This window comes from Rhinatrema bivittatum, chromosome 1 (assembly GCF_901001135.1).
Source record: "Rhinatrema bivittatum chromosome 1, aRhiBiv1.1, whole genome shotgun sequence".
In the NCBI taxonomy this organism is placed as follows: Eukaryota; Metazoa; Chordata; class Amphibia; order Gymnophiona; family Rhinatrematidae; genus Rhinatrema; species Rhinatrema bivittatum.
The window spans coordinates 836132180-836139866 of record NC_042615.1 but is presented as its reverse complement, the minus strand read 5'-3'; the positions used below and the strand labels follow the sequence as shown (position 1 = coordinate 836139866).

The 7687-nt window shown below is 43.2% G+C and overlaps 1 long non-coding RNA gene across 1 annotated transcript; it reads left to right on the top strand.

Annotated features, from left to right (window-relative positions):
- The first annotated feature begins 362 nt into the window (after window positions 1–362).
- Window positions 363–6634, top strand: LOC115082596. Its single transcript, XR_003854207.1, has 4 exons — window positions 363–396; window positions 509–532; window positions 881–910; window positions 6390–6634. It is a non-coding gene; the product is annotated as an uncharacterized LOC115082596 (long non-coding RNA).
- The last annotated feature ends 1053 nt before the right edge of the window (window positions 6635–7687 follow it).

Below are 7687 nucleotides of genomic sequence, written 5' to 3'. Positions count from 1 at the left end.
CTATACCTTTACTCCTGCTAATGGTTCCCTAAACTGACTCTGCTATTCCTTGCCCTTCTCATGAGATCCTCCTCCCTAAACTCTCTGCTCTCATTCGTTCTTGTACAACCCGAATGGAATAGTGGTAACTCTAAACCTTTACTCCTGCTAATGGTTCCCTAAAGTGACTTTGCTGTTCTGTGCCCGTCCCATGAGATCCTCCTCCCTAAACTCTCTGCTCTCATTCGTTCTTGTACAACCCGAATGGAATAGTGGTAACTCTAAACCTTTACTCCTGCTAATACTTCCCTAAAATGACTCTGCTATTCTGTGTCCTCATGAGCTCCTCCTACCTAAACTCACTGTTCTCATTCTTTCCTTTAGGGTGGTGCTGTTGGCACTGTGACTGGTGCTGCGGTAAGTCAAAATCTTTGCACCTGCTAATTGTTCTGTAAAGTGATTTTGCTAATCTGTGCCCTTCCCATAAGATCCTCGGCCCTAAACTCTCTGCTCTCATTCTTTTCTTTAGGGTGGTAATGTTGGTGGCTCTCTGGTAAGTCTAAACCTTTACTCCCGCTAATGCTTCCCTAAAGTGACTCTGCTATTCTGTTTCCATCCCATGAGATCCTCTTCTATAAACTCTCTGCTCTCATTCGTTCTTGTACAATCCGAATGGAATAATGGTAAATCTAAACCTTTACTCCTGCTAATGGTTCCCTAAAGTGACTTTGCTATTCTGTGTCCTTCTGATGAGATCCTCCTCCCAAACTCTCTGCTCTCATTCTTTCCTTTCGGGGAATCTTCTTAAACTTGTGACTGCTGTTTTGGTTAGTGCAAACCTTTGCTAGATTTGAAATTGTGCTACTTTATCTTTGCAAACACTGTTTTTGTTCTATCCTAGGGTGGTGCTGGTGCCCTTGGTTAACTGCTGGTAAATAAACAACATGTTTTTTACTAATATAACGAGTTTGTAATCAGAAGAAATGCTATTGTGCTGACAAAACCTTCCCATGAAATTAAGCTGTAGGATTTTACCATAAAATTGGCAGAATGTGGCAACGCTGCTTCCATGAACAGGGCCGGCTCTAGCTTTGAGTGCCAAACACTCTCGCAAGCCTCCACCACTGCCACCTTTCCTTCCTCCAGTGCACAAGGAGGAAGTAATGCTGCTGGTGCCACCACTGCCATGTTTGTTTGAAAAAAAGAAAATATAAGAGGTACAGGGTGTCAGGGGTGGTGGTCACAGGTGAGGTCATGGGAAATAGGGAGGAGGGTGAAGGGAGGGAATTGCCAAATTTTCATGCAGCCTAGGAGAGGAAAATGTCATGCACCAGGGTTCACAAACCACAGCATCCTCCAAAATCCAGTAAACATAAACCCTATGTCTGGCCACTAGGTGTCACCATTGCACAATGACAGTGGCTTCCTCCCAGCAGGGACTGTGAACGCTGCCTCTGCAGCATCTCTGGCTGGCCCAGGGGGCAGCGTCATTGCCTGGGAACTGAACCAGAATCTGATGACTATATGCAATCAGAGGTAGATATTCAGTGCAACAGTGAGCAGGAATATTATTCACATAACCAGCTGGGTAACTTTACCCACATATTCACCAGTACTAAACCAGATAACTCTGTCTTTGAATGCATAGCCAGGTAACTTTAGCTAGGTACTATCTTTTAGGACAGGTATTTTTCTACCAGTACTGACTATCAGCATTCACTGGCCCCAGAAAAGTTAAACTGCTTGTATCCAGGGATACAGATCTTTTCCAACAGTAAACTCCTTGCTGATCATTGGTTGCATGCAAAGTCAATGAACAAACAATCACAGGACATTTATATTTATTTAAGCAATTTACAAGCTGCCTTTCTGATCAAAACACTCAAAGTGATTGAGAATTACAGAACCATCTGCATCATAATGCAATTTTCAAATGCATTTCTGTTTTAGGTGTGGGAAATGGAGTTTTATAAAATTGCCAGCCCGATAGGAGGATAAACTTACATGCATATATCAAATTGGCACGTAGCTTTTCCAGACTGTACAGAGTTGGTGCAGGGTTCGTACTTATCATAGGATGATATTGTGATGTCACAAGTAACGTAGGTGGCAAAGAAAGTGCATAAATTACAGCAGATGTGAAAGGGAACGTATGAGTATATGTTTACTTTCAGGCCAATACTGTAAGGTGTGCTTGGCCGAGCACGCTCTTTAACACGCGCTTTGATGTGCGCACGCTATCCCTTATATTGTAAGGGGTTTAGAACGTCAAATCACCCCCCTCCCCCCTCCAGAAACTAATAGCGCTCATCTGATGAGTCTACTTGTTATTCACCCGGGATACTGAAAGTAAAATGTGCAGCCAATCCGCACATTTTATGCTCAGAAATTAATGCCTGCCCAAGCATTTTATGAACAGATATGGATTTAAAAATTGCCTCCATAATGGAAATAAATTAGAATAAACATTAAATTGAGGGAGGAGGAATAGCCTAGTGGTTAGAGATAGAGTGGGCTATGAACCAGGAGACCAGGGTTCGAGTCCTGCTGTGTCACTTTATTCTCCATTGTCTCAGGTACAAAAACTTAGATTGTAAGCCCTCTGGGGATAGAGAAATACCTACAGTACCTGAATGTAAACTGGTGTGATATCTCGATCGAGATCAAATGTCGGTATATAAAAATAATACATAAATAAATTAACCCTGCCCCCAATCACCAGCCTAAGAGGCATAGCATGGATCCAACCGTGACAAAGGACAGAAACTACCAGCAACCCAGCCCACCCATAGCACAGCATCCTGACAGCCCTCAACACCAAGACTCGTGCTGACCGAAAAAGGCAAATGTCTTCCACCAGAATTCCACACAAACAAGCAAACCTAGGGAGGGCAGGCAGGGAAAAAGGAAGCTAATTAATGTCCTTAAATATCCAACTACCTTTCAAACTTTGCTGTGGGTGGGGTGCTATGGCGAACCCCACTCGGGGTGTATAGTGTGCCCTTGGGCCTCAGCCCAACCCCAGAGCTTCCAGGACCAAGCCGAGGGTTGACGGCATACACAGCATGGCTGGCGGTCTTACCCTCCACCAGGCCTGCAGGCTTCCATGGCCAACAACAAGGAGATGTTGGAAGTTGAATGGTCCTCCGACCATTCTGAGCCCTTTTGGACCTGCTGCTCTTACTATCCATGCTGCTTGTGTGCTGCCGGTCCGTTCTCATCCATATCAGTACTACCAACTCTCAGATAATGGTAAGATGTAGAGAAGGGGACCGGTGAGAAACGAGTAGATAAGAGACAGGTGGGGAGATGGAAATGTGACGCAGATAAAAGACGAGTTGATAAGTGTGGAGGCATGGTGATGAAAGGAAGAGAAAAAGCTCTTTATCAGGCAAATGGAAAAAAGATCCTTAGAAGCAAACAAAAATACTCTAGGAAAAGGAGTGAGAGGTAGAGAAAATGGAAAGCGATGATAGCACAAGACTAGTACAATGATGAAAAGTGATGGGCAACCAAAAAGAGGAATCCAGAGAAGCTCCTGTTTGGGACCTTGATTAGTACAATGATGAAAAGCGATGGGAAACCAAAAAGATTAATCCAGAGAAGCTCCTGTTTGGGACCTTGATTAGTACAATGATGAAAAGCGATGGGAAACCAAAAAGATTAATCCAGAGAAGCTCCTGTTTGGGACCTTGATTAGCACAATGATGAAAAGCGATGGGCAACCAAAAAGATGAATCCAGAGAAGCTCCTGTTTGGGTCCTTGATTAATGCAATGATGAAAAACGATGGGCAACCAAAAATATGAATCCAGAGAAGCTCCTGTTTGGGACCTTGATTAGCACAATGATGAAAAGCGATGGGCAACCAAAAAGAGGAATCCAGAGAAGCCCCTGTTTGGGTCCTTGATTAGTACAATGATGAAAAGTGATGGGCAACCAAAAAGAGGAATCCAGAGAAGCCCCTGTTTGGGTCCTTGATTAGCACAATGATGAAAAGCGATGGGCAACCAAAAAGAGGAATCCAGAGAAGCCCCTGTTTGGGTCCTTGATTAATGCAATGATGAAAAGTGATGGGCAACCAAAAAGAGGAATCCAGAGAAGCTCCTGTTTGGGTCCTTGATTAATGCAATGATGAAAAGCGATGGGCAACCAAAAAGAGGAATCCAGAGAAGCCCCTGTTTGGGTCCTTGATTAATGCAATGATGAAAAGTGATGGGCAACCAAAAAGAGGAATCCAGAGAAGCTCCTGTTTGGGTCCTTGATTAGTACAATGATGAAAAGCGATGGGCAACCAAAAAGATGAATCCAGAGAAGCTCCTGTTTGGGACCTTGATTAGCACAATGATGAAAAGCGATGGGCAACCAAAAAGAGGAATCCAGAGAAGCTCCTGTTTGGGTCCTTGATTAATGCAATGATGAAAAGCGATGGGCAACCAAAAAGAGGAATCCAGAGAAGCTCCTGTTTGGGTCTTTGATTAGTACAATGATGAAAAGCGATGGGCAACCAAAAAGAGGAATCCAGAGAAGCTCCTGTTTGGGTCCTTGATTAGTACAATGATGAAAAGCGATGGGCAACCAAAAAGAGGAATCCAGAGAAGCTCCTGTTTGGGTCCTTGATTAGTACAATGATGAAAAGTGATGGGCAACCAAAAAGAGGAATCCAGAGAAGCTCCTGTTTGGGACCTTGATTAGCACAATGATGAAAAGCGATGGGCAACCAAAAAGATGAATCCAGAGAAGCTCCTGTTTGGGACCTTGATTAGCTTACGTGGCATAGAAACAGGGATCATTTGAAGTATGTTGACTTGGGCATATTATTCATGTGGAGGAACTGTCAGCAATCAGTGGAGCTCTGGGCTTCCTTCAACCTCACCGGTTACGTAATGACGAGGACCATTTTCCTACAGTCCTGCAGGTGTGCCTGCAAGCTCTTGGCAAAGTTTTGCTCTGAAAATGCAGCCTGCATGCACACGATGCCGCTACAAAATTACCCGTTCACCTTGCATGTGTAAAGTACGTGTTGGAAAATATGCGCAGAGATGTAAAAATGAAATTTCCATGCATACTTTCACTCCCCGACCTCTGCCGGGTCCTTGTTGTAGGTAAACCTTGTCAATCACAACCCTTTACCCAAAAAACCACTGTATTCCAGTTTACCTTAGTGTGTATCCACAAATCCAAATCAATGGTACAACTGGTCAATCTTAATTAGTATAATTATTTAGCCAAATGTATATGTGGGCCCCTTACTCTAAGGGTCTGTATTTCAGCACAGACTCTAATGTGGTATAGGGTCACCTTACTTTTATTACAACACCTTTTTTTTGTTTAGTTTTTTGTTCATATGTTAAAATTATTATCTATATCTCTAAAGTCTCAATAGAGCACTTAATTGTTACTTCTCGCCTCTGGCGCAATGTTAAGAGATACAAGAGGAAAAGTGATACTCATCCAATCCAATCTTGGTTAGCATCCCGACACGATCGTGTTTCGGACAGAGTCCTGCCTCAGGGGGTTTCCTTCAGTATCTACATTCATCGTTCGAGAACACCATCCCTTGTTAAATGTTGCAACGTCTTGCCCTTCTTGTATTCTTGGCTTTCGTGTGCTTCTTAATCTTGCGCAAGCCCATCTGAGCCATCTCCTCCCCCCCCCCCCCCATTGACTTATCTGTGAGAGCGCAGAGGCTTGCTAGTGTGCTGTCTGGCCCTGGGGATTGCTCCTTCCTCACTCTACATCAGGAAGGGGGTCAGCAGGGACATTTATTTTCATTTTTCCATTGGAGGGGAGTAACGGATTCTTTCATTTGCTGAACCAAAATAAACATTAAGTGCTAAATATTCGGTGCCAGTTAAATAAATAAGTTTGGATTTATCCAGCTATGTGGAGGAATTTCAATATTTGGCCGCACGTAGCCGGATAACTATTTATCCAGTTAAGTCATGAGTGGGACGGGGTATTCTGGGGCACGGCTACTAATCCAGCTAACTTAAGGCCAGTTTCATCAAATGCTTTCCCCATACACCCAGAATGGGAGAAAAGCCATAATGAGTGAAGGCCTTATCTGGGTAAGTGGCAATATTCAGATTTATCCAGTGGCACAGCCACGTCACTGAACTTACCTGCATAACTATAAGAGTCTGGCTAACTTTAGACTTCCTCTGTAACAGGTCTCATTTACCCAGCTAACGCTTTCTGAATATCCCAGACAAGTTAGCTGCATAGGTTTATCCAGAAAACTTGTTCGGCCATCTAGAGGCTGAATATTGACCTCTAAATTACTGAAACCTGAATTTAAAAAAAAACTTACAATGATAAAAACAAACCATTTTTTTCCTTGCACATCCCTAGTGTTCTCCTTCTTGGGATCACCCAGGTCTGTATTTACTGTCATATTCTCTCTTTTAGGAGATCCTACTCCATCACTTAGAGGAGTCCATAAGGAGACAACTGCTGAAGACCAATCCCTCTCCTTTCCTGTCTGTTTAATACGAAGGATCTTCTTCCATTTCTGCTGGAACGCGAAGATCTTATCCACCATGGACTCTTACATTGTTTCTTCAAAAAGTAAAAGCATTGACATTTCTGACTCCTTTCCTGTCTATTTAATACGAAGGATCTTCTTCCATTTCTTCTGGCACACGATGATCTTATCCACCATGGACTCTTGCATTGTTTCTTCAATAAATTAAAAGCATTGACATTCCTGACTCCTTTCCTTTATTGTTTGCTTCCTTGATGGAATTGGATTGTGGTCTACCTGCTTCTATCACATGGGAGTTTCTTCTCGCTGCTCTAATGACAAAATGCCCTGCCCTGGGGATCAGTGCTACAGGAACCTTTTTACTGGATAGATCTTATCTAAATAAATGAAAATGTATTTGAATCATTTCTCCATTTCCATTTTTTTATGTAAAATTATTATATACTGATCAAAGCGATGCAAAGCCTCACGTGCAGATGTTTAGTCTATCAATAAGCATGGAATACATTGTAAGAATGGCATGCAGGGCTCCAATGGGATCTCAGCTAAGGAGTGTAGCCTTGTAGCAAGGTCATGCTGTGCACTGTAGAGTACAGGAAGGTTCCATCTTAGCCACAGCACTAGTACAGATTCTGCATCATTCAGTGACCCCCTAGTGCCATTTACCTGGTTCCATGAGTGAGTGCCTCTCTCTCTTGATGTCAGCAGGAGCTCACGGAAATATAGGGTGACTCAGAAACCCTGAAAGCTCCCTTCTTATTTAAAAGAGGTATTCCCTAGTCATAGGTAATTCACCCTCACCTTATCAGTGAGGGTAGTGTACTAGGACTACGGTCCCATTATAAGGGGGAGAGGAAGAATAGGTAACAGGAGAAACTGTATTACAAGGTGATAGTTCCAGTATGACAGTGTATGGAGACCCCTCTCTCACCAGGACACAAGCTGCATATGAAAACAGAAAATCAAAGGAGAGAGAGAGATTGAGAGAGAGCTTAATAATCAGAGAGAGAGGTGTCATATACATTACTGAACTGAGGCAGAACCATAGCCAGACCATTGGCTGCCTATGGCCACCTGCAAACAACACGAGAGCTGGGAGACTCGACTCTTTTTTATTTATTATATAGAATGCATACGTAGACTCAAATATGACCCAACTCCCTAAAATGGGACCCTTAATCTCTACCCGAACAGATTCAAAGTAGTAATCTCTGCCTTGTTA